The 23365-nt window shown below is 41.4% G+C and overlaps 1 protein-coding gene across 1 annotated transcript in view; it reads left to right on the top strand.

The window, feature by feature from the left end:
* The first annotated feature begins 251 nt into the window (after positions 1 to 251).
* Positions 252 to 23365, top strand: part of rftn1b (raftlin, lipid raft linker 1b) — a 178757-nt gene continuing 155643 nt past the window's right edge. The window contains exon 1 of the mRNA XM_075466249.1: positions 252 to 822. The gene's annotated coding sequence lies outside the window, so the exon portion shown is untranslated. The remainder of the gene's footprint in view (positions 823 to 23365) is intronic.

Consider the following 23365-nt stretch of genomic DNA (forward strand, 5'->3'; position numbering starts at 1 on the left):
CCACAGCACGCAGCTCGAGTGGGAGCATCTATCAGCCTTCTGTCGGCCCACCTTTAAGTCTTTACCCCAAACAGCACCCGCTGCCCTAACTCCTCTTCCTCCACCCTTCCTCTAACTCTGGTATTTCCCAATAAAGCCCCCACTCCTCCTCCTTTCCTCTCCCTCCCCTCCTCTCCCTCCCCTCCTCTCCTCTCCCCTCCTCTCCCCTCCTCTCCTCTCTCCCCCCGTCCTCTCCTCAGATGGATTCTTCAGTCAGTCGTGTGGAACTGGTGCGGCTGCCGGAGAGAGACGCACACACAGAGGAAGAGAGGCTGTTCTGAGGCAGACGCTGGGTCAGAGCGCTCAGTTTGCTTCAGACAATCAAAGGGCAGCCAGAGAAAGACACAGGAAAAGAGGCTATTCGCAGAGAGAGAGAGAGAGAAAGATAGGTTAAAGGAGGGAGAGACAGGGGAGGGAGGTAAATATGTGACAGGATGTGGTTTCCCTGAGCTTGCAGAACATACTTTGAGCATGACCTAAACGCATCGAGCGTACAAGTGTGTCTGAGCTCCGTTAGGTGGTGAGGGGGAAGACGAAGCAAACCGCTGGAGCTGCTGCTGCTGAGCCAACAGACTCGTTTCTCTGCTGCCTGAGAGAGGATTCTGTTTCCTATAAGGAAGCCAGCGCCTCTGTAACCTGAATTAGCTCGTCAGAGAAGGATTTGAGCCGGTCCTCCATCCTCCTCTTCCTCCAAGTAGAATGCGATTGTCTGCAGGAAGCTCTGGTCCAGTTGCTGGATTTGTCTCCAAGCTGTGAACTTTTCAACCAAAATTCTTGAAACAAGTAAGTTTGCTTCCTGTTTTCTGTGAAAGCTTCTCAGCATGTGGCTTCTTTTTCCAAGCAGATGTGTTGCTTACTGCACTCACGCCTCCTTTGGATGGCAGCCACTGTAAACTTGGACTGCGTGGTGGTAACTGTTTACCACAGAGAGTTGATTCATTAGACGACGCCGCAAGCCATACGCTCGGCTTTTCAGAAGCACATTCGACAACAAGCTTTAAACCCACTTCGACCGCACACAGATATTCGTTCATTCACACGGCTGATGAACGCACTCATTGGTGTGATGGATGGTGCAGATCTGGCTAATCATTTCTAACTGGATCCACTCTAAAACCAGAGCCAGATTTGTGAGCTGTGCTGTGGTGCACGAAGGGTACAAAACGCTGTTTTTTTTCCTGTTATCGCATGCGGCGTGCGTGCTGGAATACCGGTGTCCGTCCGTGGATGTTTACATGCTTACACCGTGTTCCCAGAGACACGAGTTCATCCAAGTGTGCGTGCTTGTATGAGAGGAGGAGGTTTGAAAGGGAAAACAAGTTGAAGGATGGTGGGAGGTGAGGAAGGGGGAGATGTCAGGGAGACGAGGGCATGAGAGGGAGAGGAAAAGCTGAAGGGGGGGAAGAAGAAAAATGTGTGTGTGAGAGAGAAAGTGAGTTGGAGAGCTCAATCTCAGTGAACTGCTGTTAATTAGTTCCAGCTGGTGAGATGTGGAGCACCGGGCAGAGTTAACTCTGCAGTGTCGGAGGGTCAGGAGTTTCTTTCTGCCTCACACATCTGTAGTTTGCTTTCTCCTGGACTCAAACGGCCCTTGTTGTTCTCATTTATAATGCACTGCGGCTGCACTCCTCGTCACCTTTTGGGTTGAAACGCTTCAGTCTGGCTCCTGTCTCTTTAAGCCCCTCCTCAACCGAGGCTCGGCTTTCTAAGACTGATCAGCTGATTAATCTCAAAAATAGCAGGATGAAAAACAAACGAGCCACTAGACGGGCGTTTATAAAAATCATTGTGATGTCATTAACCCTCCTGTTGTCTTGCAGGTCAAAAGTGCCCCACCACCATGTTTAGCTGTAGAAAAAATACCTTAAACTATCTTTTTCCAACTTGAAATTTTATGACTTTTCCTAAAGGGACCCCATCATTAGAAAAAGTCACACTTTATTTTTGTTTATGTTTCCATGTGGGCTGTACACCACAAAGATTGTCTTATGGGTCATTTTTGACCCTTAAATTAAAAAAAAAATCAGTTTTTTTTTCGTTTCAACATAATTCATTCAGAAGTAATTACTTCACATTTATATAATAGCAATAATAAACCTTTATTACGTAAAAGAAAACTGAGAAAACAAAAAAAAACTGTTGGTCCGACTGACAGTTGGTTTGTGGTAAAAAAAAAAAGTGTAATCCTGAAAACTGGTGATTGTCTTTTTGTATTGTGTAACAAAAAATACATGATAAAAAATGTATTGAATTGAGTTGAATAGATAAATAGAAATAGATTTTGGATTTAAAATTCAATTAAGTTGCTTTATTTTGGGGCTTTGGTATGGCGGGTCATTTTTGACCCGTAGGACAAGGGGAGTAAACTGAATGTTAAGATCGCACAAAGGGTTAAGTGAAGGGAGAAAAAGCTGGGACTTTGAATAAGGTGTTTCAGAACAGTGTATTCTGTCGTAAACGTTATTTTCTTTGGGTTTTGTAACAATGCAGATTTTTTTTTGAGCTGTGAAACTCACCAAAGCAAAGGAAAAGCAAACAAACATAAATAAAACACAACTTTAATTAACTTCCTCGGCCAAGAACGTGCAATCTTCACCCCCAGAGGGTCATATTAACTTACAGCAATCGGTTAATTAACTGAAACATGGCCACAGTAAGCATTTAAACAAATCATAGAAAATAATTAAAAATCATGAAAAGGAATAATAGCTTACGATGGCAATCCATGGATGATTGACTTCTTTGTTAAAATATCTGCCAGGTAATTAATTTGGACCAATTAATCAATGAATCTCCAGGCTTTTTCCTCTTTTTCCCAACATGAGAAAAGCAGAGTTATGGAGCTTTATCTTTACACGGTTCAGCATGCATGTGGATGCAACACACCTGATGCTTACTTTTTTTGGTGCCATCTCAGCTGAGGTTTGAAACAAACTGAACAGACACCGTATGATGACGAGGGAAGCCTGCAAACAGCCGACTGGTCAGAGATAGTCATCACCGTTGGGTGTACACAACAGCAGCCCAGCTACACACACTTATACACACTGTTCAGTGAAGCTGTTTGAAAGTTTAGCACAGAACTTACAACATAAATCACAGATATCGTGTGCGTGACTGATGAAAAGACGTTTATTAATCATGAGCACGGATGTACTTTTATTTCTCTGCTGACCACTCCCGAAAGACATTCTGAACTAGAAGCTTGTTGCAAGATCTTTCAGGAAACCGTCCTCTTCTCCTCACTTGTAAGTCGCTTTAGATTTAAAGGGACAGTTCGCCTCTTTTGACATGAAGCTGTATGACATCCCATATTAGCAACATAATTTATGAACATCTTCTTACCCCCTGCTGCGTCCTGTGAGCAGAGTTCCAGCCTCGTTTTGGTGTTGATGAAGGTAGTCCAGCTAGTTGGCTGGGGTTTAAAAAATAAAGCGTTTTGCTTCTCAAAACAATATGCGTTCAAAAGAGTAATACATTTGCATCACAAAATCGTTCTTCAGGAAAAAGTCAGACCTCACAATCGCTTGGCACTATTTTCTCTCCCTTCGTATCACTGCCTGCTGTGCAGACCGGGCAGACCGAAGTGCAGGCCCCTGCTTCCGTGATATGAAGGGAGAGAAAGTAGTGCCAAGCGATTGTGAGGTCTGACTTTTTCATGCAAATGTATTACTCTTTTGAACGCATATTGTTTTGAGAAGCAAAACGCTTTATTTTTTAAACCCCAGCCAACTAGCCGGACTACCTTCATCAACACCAAAACGAGGCTGGAACTCTGCTCACAGGACGCAGCAGGGGGTAAGAAGATGTTCATAAATGATAGTACTAATATGGGATGTCATACAGCTTCATGTCAAAAGAGGTGAACTATCGCTTTAAGCCTCTGCTAAATCAGAGTGACGTGATAGACGCAAAGCTGTGATGATGTTTCGTCTGTAATGGAAAACAAACTATGGACCGTACTGTAGCGGAAACTGTTGAAACCATATTCTCACAGCAAACCTTCTGCCTTTTAACCATCACACATTCAGAATACTTGGTTAAAACATCAGACATTTGGAGATGACTCTTTCCCTTTTCGAAACATTTATCCGTCTGGTTCTGCCATCACTTATATTTACGTCCAGGGAATAGTGACATATCATCCACAAAGAATATGAGCCTCTGCTCCCCCACTGCAAACCGAACCCCTTCCAAACTCATTTGTGCCCTCTTCCATCAGACTTAAACAGGGCCACTTGAGGTCATAGAACTGTATAATGTCTAAAACATAGGGTGTGTGAGGTGCATTTTTTCTACTTTGCTCAAATCAATTTGCATAGTGCAGCACTTTGAGTCCAAGACAAATTTACCCAAAAGGGCTAAAAAGTCAATTGTGATCTCGATCACAGCTGCAAGACATCACGAGGCTCATTTTAGTCAAATCTATATGCAACGATGGTGTCATGCTGGGCAGGAAACCAAAGTTCTTACATCCTTACAGCCTTGAGGTGCTCCTCAGTTTTAGGTTGGTGTAATTAAAAAGAGATCAGAAGCACACAGTTTTAAGCTTCTTTGGTTCTTTAGTGTTGCTTCAAACGGGATGCAAACCTGTCGTCTTGTATTTATTAACTTCCCCCAGAGGGTCATATTAACTTAAAGTAATCTTAAAGTTATCAAAGAGCCACAGTTTACTGTTTAAGACTGACAGGATCATATTGGATGGAGCTTAAACAGACTCCTCTGTCTGATCGCTCCACCTTTCATTCACTCGCTACCTCCCTCTAAATGTTTCTGAGCATGTTTTAGCTGTGCAACTTACACTTTTGTGCGATAAAAAACAGGAATGTTGCAATTTGCAGAGGAAAACAGCATTTTTAAAGGCTTTAAAATGTTCACATGTGTGAAAGTTTAATGTAATGCAGAATGTAGGCAGGTTTCTTAAACCATCATTTTACAATCTACGAGCCTTTATTGTGAATCTGCAACATTTTGTGCTGTTGACTAATGTTGTGCATCCATTTTTTTTTATATTCCATTATTCTAATGGTATGTGCCCCGAATTCAGCGACCCTTCACCCTCAAACAGCCCTGTGAAACACACCTACATACAGTAAAACACATTAGATATCACCCAACAGGATACATTACTGAGCACCAACACACCCATTTACACATGAAGAAAAACACACGCATGCAAACGCGGTTCCACTCACCGCAGCTTCGATGTAAAAACCAGGACAACATATCAAACATACATCAAAGATTACATTCGCTACATGTGTACAACACATGCCCCTATCTAAGCGTGCATAAATGCGGCATATGCACACGGCATGTAAACACACATGTACACGAGGGAACATCTAGCCGTAGAAACCCCATATGGCCGCCTCAGAGGCCGCTCTGCAGTCCTGCTGCTGGAAATGTGGAAGTAATTGTGGTTTGGGCTTCACTCCGCTACAGTGTCACACTGAAAATAGAATCATTACTCAAGGTAAAAGGGTGAAATAACCCTTTATTTTAAGGGTTATTTCACCCAAAACTGCAAAGATAATCTCTCACATACCAGTAATGACACAGCGCTTTGGTTTTATCTGCAGAGCATCTGATGTCTGCCACAGAAAAGTAAAAAGTTTTACTCTGTGACTGTCTAAAAAAACACCAATTATAAAGGCTTATAACTGATGACTTATTCATGAGCAGAATTATATACATTGTAGATCAGCTGCAATCAATGTTTTTAACAAGAACAAAGCAAATATGTCATCTTTATGACTTCATAAAGGAAGAAATAAATGTGGATAGAAGGAATAATTACAGTTAATTAATCTCTATTGGTGCAGATTTGTCACCTTTTAAAGAGTATTTAATATAACCAGGAGATGACTTAAACGATGTGCACATTGTTCTTAATCTAACAGCTCAGTGTCAGTCGATCTAATGAGAAGTTTGGGGTAGTTTGCCTGAACAAATGCTTTAAAAATCCCATTAAGTTCCATCATATACACATCTGTTACACATCTGTGGATGTTTGTGTATTTCTCCTGCTTCGGTCTTTCAGCAAACATGTATTTTAATCAACTTATGTTTGCTATCTGATCTGGGCTCAGTGAATTCCTCTGTGGGGTGTTAAATTTGATTAAGGTAATTCCGCAGCATGGCTGGATGTAAACCCTAATGTGTCCTCGTCTTTACTCAGTAAATAAAGACACAACAGACGGATGCAACAAAACGTCCTCATTTTTCAATCACAGAAATATTCGGGGTGGATTTAATCGAAAGGTTTAAATGAACTCTTCTCTCATTTTTTTGCTGCGCTTGACCGATTCCAGCGAGAGAAAGGAAAGCGAGCTTCACATTCTGAGCACATCTTCATATCAGAAGTTCGATTCCAGCTGGTGCCAACCTGTCCAGGTGGCGCACCAATCTCAGCTCCAGCCCTCTGTGACCCTTTAGGATAAAGTGGGTTTTGCTAATGGATGGATGGAAGGATTCGACTCCCAAGAGGGCGACTTCTACACATAAAAACACCAAGGAGAGAGCTGCAATTAGATAACCGGTCGGGGGGAAAAGATCTATATTAGCGAGATATTGGATGTCACAGGTTTCAGTTCAACTCCAAGCCCTAAACTTAGCTGCACTGGAAAAAAGGCCCCACCAAAAATAAGTAAAAAAAACAACAAATACAAGACGTTTTTGCTTTAAATAAGCAAAAAAAAATCTGCCAATGGAACTAGTGAAAATCGGCTTGTCAAGATTTCTTGAAATAAAATGTGATATTTAGGACTTTTGAGATAAAAGTGATCTTGAAATTAGCTTAAAAACCTCTTCAAATGTCAAAAAAAAAAGCTTGTTTCATGTGATATGTGACTCAAAACAATTTGTTTTCAAGACTTTTTCATTTAACAAGATATTCCAGATGTATTGTCTTCAAACAAGTCCCTATATCTGGCTGAAATAGTACTTGTTAGGCAGTTGTGTCTGATATTAAATGTAATGAGATATTTTGACAAATATACTTGGTAAGACTTTGATTTTTTCCAGTGAGAATGACTTAGGTTCATGCATTCAGAATGTCTGAAGCTATTCTCAAAGACGCAACCACGATTTCCAACTTCTGTGGTTTGTGCCACTTGCAGTGAAAACGATGCTCATGTTAGATATCTGCGTCCTGGGGTCTCATTAATAAAACAGACGTGATCTTAAGTTTTAACTCGATTAGAAAGCTTTTCTAATTGGTTTAATCTTGAAAGTGTTCACGTGGAATAGACCTTATCTCTATTTTTTTCCAGCTGATTATGTACACTGGAAAAAATGCCCCTCCAAAAATAATTAAGAAAAACAGCAAATTTGCTTGAAATAAGCAAAAAAAAAAATCTGCCAATGGAACTAGTGAAAATCGGCTCGTCAAGATTTCTTGAAATAAGATGTGATATTTAGGACTTTTGAGATAAAAGTGATCTTAAAATTAGCTTAAAAACCTCTTCAAATGTAAAAAAAAAAAAAAAAAAAAAAAAAAAGCTTGTTTAATATGAAATTTGACTCAAAACAATTTGTTTGTTTCAAGATATTCCAGATGTATTGTCTTCAAACAAGTCCCTATATCTGGCTGAAATAGTACGTGTTAGGCAGTTGTGTCTTATATTAAGTATAATGAGATATTTTGACAAGAAATGAGACAAATATACTTGGTAAGACTTTGATTTTTTCCAGCGTGAAGACTCGCATCTTTCCTTTATGAAATGTTTGATTACGGATTTGAACTTTTCTCACTTGACTTCACGGGTACAGCATTCATGCTTTTAAAGACTTAGAAGTCATTCAAGCCTATAGGTTTGACACGATCGATATAAGCACGTTTGAATTAACCCCAGAGCAAAATCAGAAGCACAAGAGCCGATATTCAGCCACTCGTGTAGCTCAGCCTCAGACCAAGAGGGGGAAAAGAGAGAAAAAGAAACGATCCCTTGATATTTCTATAAGGCAAATTGACTCCGTTGTAATGGGTGGTCCAGAAAATTGCAGTAGTATTGATTGGTTAATGTCCAACATGGACATGTCGATAGGCTGCATGAAAATCTAAGAACTTTGCTCTGGCTGGCTTTAATAAAAAAAATGACCTGCCTGGAGCAAGTTCACAGAAAAGCAAAGAGTCACTCACGGGAAATCTCCTCAAACCCCCTCTGTGTTCTGGGGGAAGATAGAAAAGAGGGGCAACAAAAGAAATTTCTATTTTTATCAGGTGTTTTCTCACAAACCAATCCTTCTTTCTTCGGCTGCAGCTTCGGAAAAAAAAAAAAAAAACCTTTTTTGGTGCAGGCTGAGCTGAGATAATGTTTTGCTTTTTTACTTGTGAGGAATGTACAAATCCCAGCGTGGATAGATAATGCATAACAAATCAACCCCGTGACTGTCAAAGATTCGCAGGGAGGAGAGGAGGAGAACAGGAGGAGTGTTTGTGTTGCTGCACACGGAGGCAGGAGGAAGAGAGAAAACAAGGAACTAGCCCCGGAGATGAGGAGGGATGAGAGCTTATGGCGCTCAGGAAAAGACGAGAAAGGGAGAGTCTGAGAATTAAAGAGGGACAGGTTGAGAAAGATTGGAGGCTATTCTTCTCCAGAAAGGGGAACAGTCATAGAGGGGATGGTTCCCATGGCAATAGCTGCCTCGATCAGGGAGTGTATGTGGGTATTTGCGTGTGTGAGGACGGGCCGGGCCTTGAGACTGCGAGGAGACGAGGTGGACCAAGGCTGTCGCACGCCACAGAGACGCTCCGCAAATAGACACTATTGTTTATTCACCTGTTCCCTCTGCCTCACTCATCATCCTCCATTCTTTTTTTCACCTTCATCCTCGGCAACATGCATCGTCCTTGAACATTCAAATCAAAAATAACCGATTCTGTGAGCTGAAAAGCAATTCCACCTTTGGCACCGATGGCCTTCTGTTTGGGATCTGGTGGCGGTTCAGGGTGGAGAAGAATTTAAAGCTTTTTTTTGGAAGGGTTATGCGGCGTAGAAAGACTTTTCATCATGCAGGCGCTCACCGAAAGTTCAATTAGCGTTTTATACAATAACTTATTAATTGATTTTTTTTTTCTTTTAATCAGTGTGCAGCGAAGCGCTGAAGTCATGATGTCAAATCTAGGTTAGCCTTTGTTCCTCCAGCTTCTGTAACTCGAGAGCAATCTTTCATTAAGGCGTTCCTTTCATCATCTCTCTGAAAAAAATGAAGCAAGTAATTTTCCATTTTTCTCTGATTTCTAAAAATTGACATTATAAAAACTATAGGATTCAGTCTCTACAAACTCTCGACTGAGTCGCAGATGTTCCTCCACTGTTAAGCAGAGATATTTCACCTCAATAGAAAAGTCTGTCCTTTAAACTTAAAGGGATAGTTCGCCTCTTTTGACATGAAGCTGTATGACATCCCATATTAGCAGCATCATTTATGAACATCTTCTTACCCCCTGCTGCGTCCTGTGAGCAGAGTTCCAGCCTCGTTTTGGTGTTGATGAAGGTAGTCCGGCTAGTTGGCTGGGGTTTAAAAAATAAAGCATTTTGCTTCTCAAAACAATATGCGTTCAAAAGAGTAATACATTTGCATCACAAAATCGTTTTCCAGGAAAAAGTCAGACCTCACAATCGCTTGGCCCTATTTTCTCTCCCTTCATATCACTGCCTGCTGCCGCCTGCCGACAGCCGCGCCTGTTACGGTGTTTGCTGCTCGGAAGCAGGGGACTGCTCGCTCTGCAGTTTGGTCTGCACGGCCTACACCGTGAAACAGGCGTGGCCGGATATCAAAAACTTAAACTGTGGAACAAAAAACATGACTAAGGAAAAACAAAAGACTTGACATGATACATGAAAAAACGCTTATCTTTGAATTCATGGCTTCGTGGCATGACGCGGTGAAAATCAGGAATCGTGGTAGGTAGGTATTTAAGGGTATCACAACAGAACAGGGGAGACTGGAAACTAAATAGGGAACTGGGAGTGATTAGTGACAGAGTGCAGCTGGGGACAATGACCAACAGGTGACACGAGTGAAGCTAATGAACTGAGTGAGTGACAAAAAACAATGGAAAAACCTAACTAAACATGAACTCAAAAACCAAGACATGAAACAACCTAAAACACAAAACTAAAAACATGGGGAAAATCCCATGGAGGTGACAGAATTGTCTTCTCAGCGTAGTAGTTCCAGTCTAAAATATCACTTAAAGGCAAAACACACAACTGATAGCAGCAAGTCATTCAAGGAAACAGACAGTGGAGCGAGGCTTCTACATAAAAACTACAGAAAGATGCTGATGTTAAAAGTGTGTTTGCACAACAAATGTTGTGGCACTTTCATTCATATGGCAGCACATTTAAAATAAAACTAAATGCTAAAAGCTATACACTACTTTTGGATTCATTTTTGGATTTTGCGTACAAATGCGATTAATCGTGATTAATCAGGAAAATCATGTGATTAATTAGATTAAACACTTTAATCGTTGCCCAGCCCTAATGTAAACACATTTGAACTTCTTGTTCAATCAAGATAAACATCCAGATTTAGAGCAACACCTGAATAAATCATAAAAACGTGACGTCAAAGGATCCCTTGAGCTTATCTTAGAGTCGCTACAAACACTGACAAAACAGCACAATTTGACGCTTTGGGGAAAATATATCAATGATATCCCTGTGCAGTTTGTTACCGGAGAGCTAAATGGATGTTTTTAATCTGTGATGCTCTCTTTGCAATCAGATAACCATGAAAAAAATTTCAAGGTTTTGTCTTTTTTTTGTTATGAAAGCAGTTTGAATTAAAGAGACAGTTTAACAGCATCTATGAAGCAACTTTAACTTTAACTGAGGTTAAAGTTGGCTTTCTCTCATGGGAGGATTTCTCAACTCGTGTGAACAGGACACATGGTTTGTGTCTGCATATTTTCTCCGTTATATATGTACTCATATCTTGTTTTTAGGGTTAGATAGAAGGTGAAGGACAGGGAAAGAGTGGGTGGAAAGATGGAAAGACCATGACTCAGAGTGTTCCACTCTTAAATCTCTCTTAAATCAACCGGCCCGCCTTTCAAAGTGGCCTCAAAGTCGTAATAAGTCATTTTGCTGCTGAACATTTGAGGATTTAGGTCTGTTTGTCCTTCTGTCTTCCTGTTTCTTACCACACAGTATGTTTCCACACCGACAAAAAAAATACAACCAGCTTCTTCAGCGCATGAGCTCAATGCGTTTTGACGACCCACGTCAGCTGATTTCTCTGTCCAACCTGAAGTGCATGTAAAGGGACTCGCTGACTGTGACTTCGCCAAAGGTCAGAGCATTAATATCCTGCCTCAGTGCCCATTGTCATTTTTTTCCCCCTTTTCTTTTCCATCCTCTCGATTGAGAATTCAAGGTGGCGAAACTGGAAGGAAGAAAGGGGGAAGAAAGGGAAGACGGGGGGGATTTCCATGCGTAGTATGGCAACCTTTTCAGTTATTTATCCAGTGTTGTGAAGCAGAAGCACAGAGGATTAGAGAAAAGCCCTTTTGACACAAATCAACAATGTGTCCTGTAACATTCCCTCGGTTCAATTAATGTAGACTGGTGTCAGTTTGAGAGCAAAAAAATTGGACCACTTACAAACAGCAGTTGGCTGTGTTCAAAACCGCATACTACATACTTGCATACTGCATACTGATCGATCAGACAGTATGCAGAGCGTTTACCCACAATGCACTTCGCTCCTGCCCGAGCCGAAATCAGCCGGCCTGAAGCTGATTTCACTTAAGCTCTAAACTCTGTAAACTTTAGCAACATTTGAAACATTTTCAGGAGAGAAAGTAGTCGTTTAGATCCCCAACGTGTTGAAAACCTGACAAAATACCGGCTGTTTACAATTTTGTTCCCACAAATTCGGCGCTAAAGCTAGCCGCAGTGAGCAACGCACTTCCGGTTATTTTCACAAAATAAAATACCCGTTGCCTTTTATCATAGGGAAGGCCATTACGATACAATTGGTGCTTTTGTTTTGAAAACAGGAAGTGAACCTACCCTCGTTGTAGCTAGCTTGAAACTGCCGTTTTGACAGGAAATGACGATCGGCGACGTCAAGTAACGTTGCATCATGGGTAGTTTGAGTATAAGTAGTAACCTCATGATGCATACCCAACATTTCGGCCAATCTAGTATGCATCCGGGAAAAAAGTCAGTATGAGTAGTAGGAGAAGTATGCGGTTTCGAACACAGCCTTCGAGGGAACCCTGCAATCATTTGGAGGGTTATGGTGGTGTAAAAGAAATACAGACTGACTGCAGGACGGTAAGGCAGTTCTTTCAGAAAGAGAAGGGATTTTTCCTTATACACCATAAAAGCCAAAAACTAGGGCTGGGCAACGATTAAAATTTCTTATCTAATTAATCACATGATTTCCCTGATTAATCACGATTAATCGCATTTGTTCGCAAAATCCAAAAATGAATCCAAAAGTAGTGTATAGCTTTTAGCATTTAGCTTTATTTTAAATGTACTGCCATATGAATGAAAGTGCCATAACATTTGTTGTGCAAACACACTTTTAACATCAGCATCTTTCTGTAGTTTTTATGTAGAAGCCTCGCTCCACTGTCTGCTTCCTTGAATGACTTGCTGCTATCAGTTGTGTGTTTTGCCTTTAAGTGATATTTTAGACTGGAACTACTACGCTGAGAAGACAATTCAACTTGGCTGTAAATGCAGGAGTTTTTTAAAAATTTATTTTGAAACACGTGCTTTTATGTTGAAACAAGTAAAACAGGAAGTAGCACCGGTTAGCTCCGTGAGCTTCACACCTGTAACGGTGATGTTACCTGCTAGTTTATTTTTATTTTATTACTCCATGCTTCGTGGTGTTTGCTGTAACTGTGTGAATGTGATGCATTCAACAGACTTTTACAAAAATAAAACTTGCGTTAATGCGCCATAAAATATTTATCGGCGTTAAATAATTAACGAGTTATTAGACCTACCAAAACCGCTTTGAACCAGAGGTGGTTCTACATCAGCTCCCCAGTACAAAAAACATCCTGTATTATAATAACTTTTCTTAATGATACTTTTTGTACGTACCTACAATGCCCAGTCGTAATCTAATCTGAAAATGCACAAACAGACGCACAAACTAACCCTAAAGGGTATAAACACCAACTGGAAACTTCAATTAAAAGCAACAACATGAGTTTTTCTCCCCTGATTTAAAGTCAATGAGCCAGAATTCAGGTGAAAAAGCACTCCAAGACCAGCTGTCGGCCAGAGAAAAACTCAATGAATCCAAAAGGTCATACTATAAGTGGACTTTTTGGACTCTCTGCTGTTGTTGGTCTTACACAAGAAAAAATGCCCCTCCAAAAATAAGTAAGAAAAACAACAAATACAAGACGTTTTTGCTTGAAATAAACAAAAAAAATCTGCCAATGGAACTAGTGAAAATCGGATTGTCAAGATTTCTTGAAATAAGATGTGATATTTGGGACTTTTGAGATAAAAGTGATCTTGAAATTAACTTAAAAACCTCTGAAAAAGCTTGTTTCATATGATATGTGACTCAAAACAATTTGTTTTCAAGACTTTTTCATTTAACAAGATATTCCAGATGTATTGTCTTCAAACAAGTCCCTATATCTGGCTGAAATGGTACTTGTTAGGCAGTTGTGTCTTATATTAAGTGTAATGAGATATTTTGACTAGAAATGAGACAAATATACTTGGTAAGACTTTGATTTTTTCCAGTGTTATGTCTTGTTTTCGTGATGCTCTCTTCCTGTCTTGTACTTGTCCCTTATCAATCCTGGACGATATCTGAGCCAGAAGTGTCCACCACGAAACACTTCTAAGAACTCCGCTTTTCTTGTCAGATCATAAAAAGATCACAAGTCATGAAAAGACAAAAAAGCATAGAGAAGATGAAGCGAATGTGAAAGAGAGAGGAGGCTTAAAAAGGAGACTATATGGAGGAGAACACAAGAACAGTGTCCTAATTAATGTCTTTCTACATTAATCCACTCTGAAGCTTGCCAAGCTGCTGGGTTTGATCTCAGAAACGTTACTATCAAAGCCTTGTAACATGGTCCTGTAATGTGGCGAAGAGCTCAGTCAGAAAGTATTAAGTGCTGTTGCAAATGCTGAATCGCCTCTATGCCTAAGACGGGCCTTTTGTATGATCGTCCTTCATACTGATGTACATTTTACTAATTAGAATAACAGCAGTTTAAAGCCCCACCAACCAATATTTTCACATGAACAGTGGATCAAATGACATAATCTGAAGGCTGCCGCTTCCTCTGAAAGATTCACAAAGACCGGCCGTGAAAGTCTGCGGTTCGGCGAGGCTTCGAGCCAAATTTAACCCATTGTTTCATTGTTTTACTTTTACAGCCTGAAGACTTTGCTCTGGTCCAAAAACGGTCTTATCTCTCAACCGTTTACAGTCTGCTGGCTGTACCAAACGCAACACAAGGTTGGAGACAAGCTTTTGTGAAAAGGGGATATTCGCAAGGGGAATAAGAAACTATGATGGAGACCAAATTAGAAAGAGAACGGGATTGAAACTCCAGCTTTATAGGGTCACCCTTGCAGCACCAAACACAGAGCAATTTGCGTCCCCATCTGGCTGTTATGTCGCCATCATTTTAAGCCGGAGCCCCGACTGCAGAGTGATTTGACCCAACACTCAATGGTGATTGTACCCTTTCCCACTGAAGACGAGTGTTTTCATTTTTATACTTTTGAAAATCGGCCATGGTCATACAATCTAAAATCTACCCACTAAAGGTTTAGTCTGTCCAGGCAAGTAGGAGCCATAACCAGGGGGGTGGAGCAGTGATTTTAAATGTGGGGGTGTTCCAGGGGTGGCACAGGAGCACCACATCAAGCCCATAGACACGGCGCTGAAGTTGGAATCTGATTCGCCAGCCTCAGTGGATTAAATGGATGGGCATAAAGGGCCATTTCACTGCATTGTGTTCGCCCTAAACTAGGTCCTGTATGGAAACTACAATAGTTAAACTGCTCAAATCTGGATGGAATTATTCTAAAGAGGCTGTAGATTAATTAAAACCTAGTTTGAGATTTGTGAAACCTTTTTCTGATTTGTGAAAATGCAGAACAGGGCCATTTTACTGCTTTTTTTTGTATTCTCATCACCATAAACTAGGTCCTGTATGGAAACTCCAATAGTTAGACTGCTCAAATCTGGATGGAATTATTCTAAAGAGGGTACAGAATCTTTAAAACACATTTTATGATTTGTGAAAACTTTATTTGGTCATTTGGCCACCGACAGAGATGGGGTTGATTTTAGGGATTCTTCTGCATTCACTTACATGACAACTTGACTTGAAAAAGAAGTAAATTTTCTGCTGCCTGATCTTTATGGCATCTCTGCCTCCTTCTTCTCTCCAATCTCTTCTCAATTTTATTCACTGTCAGCCATCGGTGAGTAACAGAAGCTCCTAAGTCATACAATATAGTTCGTCTCTGACGTAATATCAAATTTCCCGGGCCGGCGGCCGGGTCGCGGACAGCAGTCTATGATTGGGTGAATGTCCGCTCACTTTGACCAATGCCTTTTCGTGCAGCGTAAGGGAGCTCAGGTGCGCTTCATTTTGTGTGTTGGTGCACTACGAGGGTGGGCAAATGGGTTTGTGGGGGAAAATGTGTGTGTGTGGGGGGGGTGAAATCATCTTGCTGTAAAACCCACCAAGGGTGCGACGCCCATGACCATAGCTCACAACTCTGATAAGTTTCCAGTTCGCAAAGAACTTTGTTCTTTCAGCATCTGCAGAGCAGAAAGTTGTGAAAAGATTCAGGAAGTCTGGGGAAATCTCAGTGTGGAAAGGCCAAGGACGGAAACCTCTGCTGGATGACCTTTGAGCCCTCAAAGGCAGCGCTGCAGGAGAAACCGTCATCACGCCACCATGATCCATACAGCCACATGGGCTCAGGGGGAGCTGGGAGAACCATTTCCACTCAACACGGTCCACGGCCGCATCCAGAAATGTGAGCTGAAGCTGCACCACACCAGCAGGAAGCCATATATCAGCTCAGAGCAGGAACACGGCCCAGTTCTGTGGACACCAGCTCGTCTCAGATGGACAGAAAGACAGTGGACACGTGTTCTGTGGGCAGATGAGTCCACGTTTCAGCTGCTGCTGGGACAAACTGCTGAGAAAGAGCATCCAGGCTGTGATCAGAGAAAGGTTTAAAGCCAGCGTCTGTGATGGTGTGGGGGGGCATCAGGGTCCATGGCAGGGAGGGCTTCATCTGTGTGAAGGTGTGGGGGGGCATCAGGGTCCATGGCAGGGAGGGCTTCATCTGTGTGAAGGTGTGGGGGGGCATCAGGGTCCATGGCAGGGAGGGCTTCATCTGTGTGATGGTGTGGGGGGGCATCAGGGTCCATGGCAGGGAGGGCTTCATCTGTGTGAAGGTGTGGGGGGGCATCAGGGTCCATGGCAGGGAGGGCTTCACCTGTGTGAAGGTGTGGGGGGGCATCAGGGTCCATGGCAGGGAGGGCTTCATCTGTGTGAAGGTGTGGGGGGGCATCAGGGTCCATGGCAGGGAGGGCTTCACCTGTGTGAAGGTGCCACTGATGCAGAGCTGGATGTTGGAGTTCTGGAGAGACGGAGCATCATGAAGAGGAGAACCAGACAACAACAACCAGGGACTGCTGAGCAGCTGAAATCTGGGATTCAGCAGTAATGAACCCAGATTCCACTGAAAAACTGCAACAATCAGTGTCCTCAGCTTCCAAAGCGTCAAAAAGGTCATTAAAGGAAGCTGCTGAAACACGATGGGAAACATGTTACTTTCGCAAATATTATTATTTTTTTTTTCCTTTTTAAGAAAAACTGACATTTATTTATTATATAAAATTATGCAAAGTAGTAAACCGTTTCAGTCAAAATTTCCAATGAAAATAGATAAAATTACTTCAAACGTAACATTTCCTGAGACACAAAATTAAATGAAAATTTAAAAAAATGTTTCCCACGAGGAATCCTTGCAGCCCTGGCTGGTATTGATTACTATGCTTTATGGTTGCAGGTATTCAAAGCTAAAGTCTGTTGTTTTTCCACTTATATGTTGCAGCACGTTTTTTTTAGGGTATCAACCTGTAAATGGAACCAAAGAAGATATTTTCTGGCTATATTTTGTGAATACAGTATTTCCTTTCAGTTTTGCAAATGGTACAGAGATCATTTCAACAGATTATTTAACAGATCTGAATGTTGAATGTGATTTTCTTTAAGTAAACTCAGATGATTTCATTCTCATGATCAACTCTCCATGAGAAAGCTTTGTGTAATGTTCCACTCGGACTTCACATCCCATGTCAGTTAGGTTTTCCGCTGCTGCTTCTACCCCTTATGGAACACTATCACCTATGCTCACATTTCCTTTAAGACTGGATTTCTGACTTTTTGACTTGCATAAACCAGAAATCCATTTATCCATCGATTTACACTTCAACACTGGAAAAAAATCAAAGTCTTACCAAGTATATTTGTCTCATTTCTAGTCAAAATATCTCATTACACTTAATATAAGACACAACTGCCTAACAAGTACTATTTCAGCCAGATATAGGGACTTGTTTGAAGACAATACATCTGGAATATCTTGTTAAATGAAAAAGTCTTGAAAACAAATTGTTTTGAGTCACATATCATATGAAACAAGCTTTTTTGACATTTGTAGAGGTTTTTAAGCTCATTTTTAACATCCCTTTATCTCAAAAGTCCTAAATATCACATTTTATTTCAAGAAATCTTGACAAGCCGATTTTCACTAGTTCCATTAGCAGATTTTTTTGCTTATTTCAAGCAAAAACGTCTTGTATTTGTTGTTTTTCTTACTTATTTTTGGAGGGGTATTTTTTCCAGTGAAATACAACCAAATGCAGAAGAAAGACTTTTAACTCTAGCTAATAATAACACAAATATTTAATCAACTCATTTCTTCCAGTTGGTCAGCAGAGACACGTAAAATCCTTGGACTTGTGTCTGTTAATCAAAGGCTAAAGAATTAATGATAAATGACAAAACTCAGTCAACTGAGCAGAGGGCTTTGCCTCATCTTCACGACTGTCTAACAAGCAATTACTTGTTAAGATTAGAGCAATATCAGATGTGTGAGGTGAAAATGGCAGTAGGGTTCTTTTAAGTATCTGAAAAAAAAAAAAAAAAAAAAAAAAAAAAAAAAAAAATCAATCAACTCAGCATTAATAGGGTGCCAAATGCTCCGAACAAGTAGCCGTGTATGACTTCAGGGATCAATGTGAGCACAGAAAGCAAAGCAAACTTCAGACTGATGCTGACTCACTCACAGCACACTGGAAAAAATCCCCCTCCAAAAATAAGTAAAAAAACAACAAATACAAGACGTTTTTGCTTGAAATAAGTAAAAAAATCTGCCAATGGAACTAGTGAAAATCAGCTTGTCAATATTTCTTGAAATAAGATGTGATATTTGGGACTTTTGAGATAAAAGTGATCTTGAAATTAGCTTAAAAACCTCTTCAAATGTAAAAAAAAAGCTTGTTTCATATGATATGTGACTCAAAACAATTTGTTTTCAAGACTTTTTCATTTAACAAGATATTCCAGATGTATTGTCTTCAAACAAACCTGGAAAAAAAAATCAAAGTCTTACCAAGTATAATTGTACTATTTGAAAACAAATTGTTTTGAGTCGGATTTCATATGAAACAAGCTTTTTTTTTTCATTTGAAGAGGTTTTTAAGCTAATTTCAAGATCACGTTTATCTCAAAAGTCCTAAATATCACATCTTATTTCAAGAAATCTTGACAAGCCGATTTTTACTAGTTCCATTGGCAGATTTTTTTGCTTATTTCAAGCAAAAACGTCTTGTATTTGTTTTACTTATTTTTGGAGGGGCATTTTTTCCAGTGAAGTCCCTATATCTGGCTGAAATAGTACTTGTTAGGGAGTTGTGTCTTATATTAAGTGTAATGAGATATTTTGACTAGGAATGAGACAAATATACTTGGTAAGACTTTGATTTTTTCCAGTGCAGAGATGCTGTCTGCCGCCTTCAGCACAACACACGGGATGTTTTGGTTTAAAAAAGCAAAATCTATGCACATGAAAGCAACTCGGCACCAATCTCAGCTACGAGAAGGGATTCTTATCGAATAAAACCTCTTATCGAATAAAACCCCAAAATGCCATTAGCAGGAGGCTGAAGATGGAAAACGATGGCAAGAGGATCGTTGCTAATTCAGCAAAAAGAAATCGATGGCCTTCTTTACGTTTTTGTTTTTCTTTATCTCCACGGCTGCGTCTGTCTTCCATGAAAAGCTTCCCTGAGTCCCCGCCTGTCAATCTGCAGAAGCACCGCTGTGAGGAGGAGGTGAGGCGGGGCGGGTGGAGGCTGTCACTGCCCGGAGCTCCAACCTCAGAGGAGTGGTTCCGGGCAACAAAGTCTCTTAAAAAAAAATCCAGAAACATCTCGGTACAACTAAAAATACTTCACGTCACATCACCTCCTTGCTGATCTGAAGAAGCTATGCAAATATGAGCCTCTCCATTTTTTCCTCACCCACTTTGTTTCGCTTTCACACCACTCCCACGACCCCCTCTTCCTCCCGATCCCATTGTTCTGACGAGCTCTTCTCCATCTCTTGTAGACTACATGACAGAGCCTCACCCCCCCTGTCCCCCTGGGTTTGGGGGAGAAATGATAAAAGCTATTTACCAGTAACTGTAGGCAACAAAGGAAAACCCAGGACCTGGAAAAACTCAAGCTCTTTTTTTCTTGTCTTCTTTGATGGCAGATTGTTTGTGATGCAGCAGGAGTGTTGTGAGCGTTAATTTAGGTAAAGACTGAAGAGCTTTCAAGGACTACGACTATGCCAGCCAGCTTCTGCAGGCTATTTTTTTTTTTGTTTGTTCTTGAAGCAAGATTCAAAACACCTTTTCCCTGTTGGCAACACCTCTGAATATCTCAAACACGTTTTTAAAAGCATTTAACACAAACCGGGAGGCTGGCTGGCTCTGTCACAGCCCACCAGCCTGCAGTCCATTTTATGAAGCTCGCACAGATATGATTGTGATTAATACAGCCCAACAAAGACATTCATGTCAGAGCCACAGGAAACACTGCCTTTCATGACAACCATAATGAATCTCCCGCTTCATCTCTCACTCTTTCTCTTCTCCCGGCAGCCTTATATGCTGATCGCCCATTTTCTATTCAAACTCTAATTACACGCCCTTTTTTTTTCCTCTGGACTCTACTTACCATGCATTACCCGCTGCCCACCCCCCGTTTTCAGTAGAACAATCTCCAACCCCCATTTCCTCTCCCTCCCTTGATTGAATCTCACCTTTTCCATTCTTGCAGTTCACCTCATTAACGAAGCCCCCCGTCTGCTCGTTTCCTCTTTCGCCTCCCACTCCTTCCTACATCTGACCCGTGCCCCTCCTCACTTCCTGTCCTGTCGTCTCTCAAGCGACGGCCCGCTCCGATTCTGCCAAGGCCCCGCAGCATTCTGTAATTAGAGCATAATAAAGTAACAGAGGGTTGCTCATCAGCCGGGGTGGAGGGAGAGGGCATCGCTGCCATCCATCCATCCATCCCTGGCTTTAATCAGCAGCACACAATAGGATGTCACCTGCTTCTCCACGCAGCCTCCAGAAAGAGGCGGTCATGCTGTCGCAAACCATTTGAGCGAGGCGGCGTTCACGGTACCCGCTCTCCTTCCACGGTTGTCTCTGTTAATTTGGTCTGCAAGGGAACAAACAAGGGAGAAAGAACACATGCTCCTATAACCTGTTTGTGACTTTATCCACAGACATCGATCTAGTAACTTACTCTTAATTGGTTTTCCTTCTGAAATCCTGGAGGAATCGTATCAAATCCAAGTGTATGAATGTTTGCTTTCATGTGGGTGAGGGTACTTATGTTGCTATGTCACAAAGCAGTGAGGGAAAGTCAGAAGGTCTGCTTATGCTAACTATGGCTGTGTTCGAAACCGCATACTTCTCCTACTTCTCCTACTACTCCTACTAACTTTTTGAGTTAGTATGCGAGTTTGAGTAAGCGAGAAGTTTACTAGATTCTCTGAAATGTTGGGTATGCATCATGAGGTTACTACTCATACTCAAACTACCCAAGATGCAACGCAACGTGACGTCGCCGATCGTCATTTCCTTTCAAAACGGCAGTTTCAAGCTAGCTACAACGAGGGTAGGTTCACTTCCTGTTTTCAAAACAAAAGCACCAATTGTATCGTAATGGCTTTCCCTGTGATAAAAGGCAACAGGTATTTTATTTTGTGAAAATAACCGGAAATGCGTTGCTCCCTACGGCTAGCTTTAGTAGCGCCGAATTCGTGGGAACAAAATTGTAAACAGCCGGTATTTTGTCAGGTTTTCAACACGTTGGGGATCTAAACGACTACTTTCTCACCTGAAAATGTTTCAAATGTTGCTAAAGTTTACAGAGATTAGAGCTTAAGTGAAATCAGCTTCAGGCCGGCTGATTTCGGCTCGGGCGGGATCGAAATGCATTGTGGGTAAACGCTCTGCATACTGTCTGATCGATGAGTAGGCAGTATGGAAGTATTTCGAACACAGTCTATGTAAGGACCCTCAACCATAGGCAGAATGACCATAGGCAGTTTTCTTCTTCCATTCCTCATCACAAGTGGACATACTATACGTCTTCCTTAGTTATCCACTTAGCTGGATAGTGTAGTGGTAAGATTACCACCTTTCATGTAGGTGACATGAGTTCAAATCCCCTGCATGAAAGAAACTACCTCCAGTAGGGGTCCTTAGGCAAGACCCCCTTACCCTACCTGTAAGTTGCTTTGGATAAAAACATCTGCCAAATGCATTAACATCTTCCTTTATTTACTGTTTGTTTTGACACTGGGACCCATTTATTTTAGAGTGATATGTTTTTTTTTAACACATGGATTAGATAATCATACAAAAATGAATGACTTAAAGGAGCATAAAGCATTTTATGACTGTGTGCACATAATAAAACCAGCATGCAAGGTATTCAGTTTATACCATCAGGTCGACTTTTGTAACTTAACCCGATATCTCCTCTCCTTTGTTTGGTCAGTGTAAGCTCAAGCTGATATTATTCATCTCTCAGTGAAGCCACAGGTCCCTTTAGCCATGTCTGGTGAAACTTGAGGACATCAATGCAGCCTCAAGCACAGGACACAAAAGCAGGAAGCAGCAACACGAAGGACATAAAAATAAACCTTCATAACACGTAGAATCCAAAAACAATGCCCAAAAAAGTGAGGAACAAGAATCTGGCAAAGAACAAAGCAAACCAATGAGCATAAATGAAGAGGGAAGGGATGACTAATATATGGCAGAGGTAGCAATAAGTAACCAAAACCAGGTGTGAAACAAAGAAAAGGAGGTATGCTGCACAAAATAAAACAGGAAGTAATGCTGTGGTACAAATGGAAAAAAAAACTGATAACAAAATAAAGTTGCCGACAATGAGAGACATCCATTGTCTATACTCGCTTTGTCCCGTTCAGGGTGGCGGTCGAGCTGGAGCCGATCCCAGCTGCATCTGAGCGCAAGGCAGGGCTGACCCTGGACGGGACGCCAGTCCATCACAGGGCCAACGCAGAGACAAACAAGTACAGATGCTCATTTAGTCCCAGGGTCAATCACCAGTTAGCCTGACTGTGGGAGGAAGCCGGAATACCCTGAGAGAAGCCAAGCATGCACGAGGACAACATGCAAACAGAAACCGCTGTGCAAAACACGAAAATCCAGAAAATGAGCTCAACACAAAGAATATCTTAGAAGATGGAGTTCAGTGGGAGATTTCTTTGTGTTACTTGCAGAAAGGGTGGGAATCGTTGACTCCATGAACTCCACAGCAGTCTACTTTAATGCAATTCAGGATACCATCCTTACCTTTACCAAATAGTTGTTAAAGGGATAGTTCGCCTCTTTTGACATGAAGCTGTATGACATCCCATATCAGCAACATCATTTATGAACATTTTCTTACCCCCTGCTGCGTCCTGTGAGCCGAGTTCCAGCCTCGTTTTGGTGTTGACGAAAGTAGTCCGGCTAGTTGGCTGGGGCCACAAAAATAAACCGTTTTGCTTCTCAAAACAATATGCGTTCAGAAGAGTAATACATTTGCATCACAAAATCATTCATCCAGAAAAAGTCAGACCTCTGCTCGGTCTACACAGCAGGCAGTGATACGAAGGGAGAGAAAATAGGGCCAAGAGATTGTGAGGTCCGACTTTTTCCTGTAGAACGATTTTGTGATGCAAATGTATAACTCTTTTGAACGC

The sequence above is a fragment of the Odontesthes bonariensis genome, chromosome 5, assembly GCF_027942865.1.
Source record: "Odontesthes bonariensis isolate fOdoBon6 chromosome 5, fOdoBon6.hap1, whole genome shotgun sequence".
NCBI lineage: Eukaryota > Metazoa > Chordata > Actinopteri > Atheriniformes > Atherinopsidae > Odontesthes > Odontesthes bonariensis.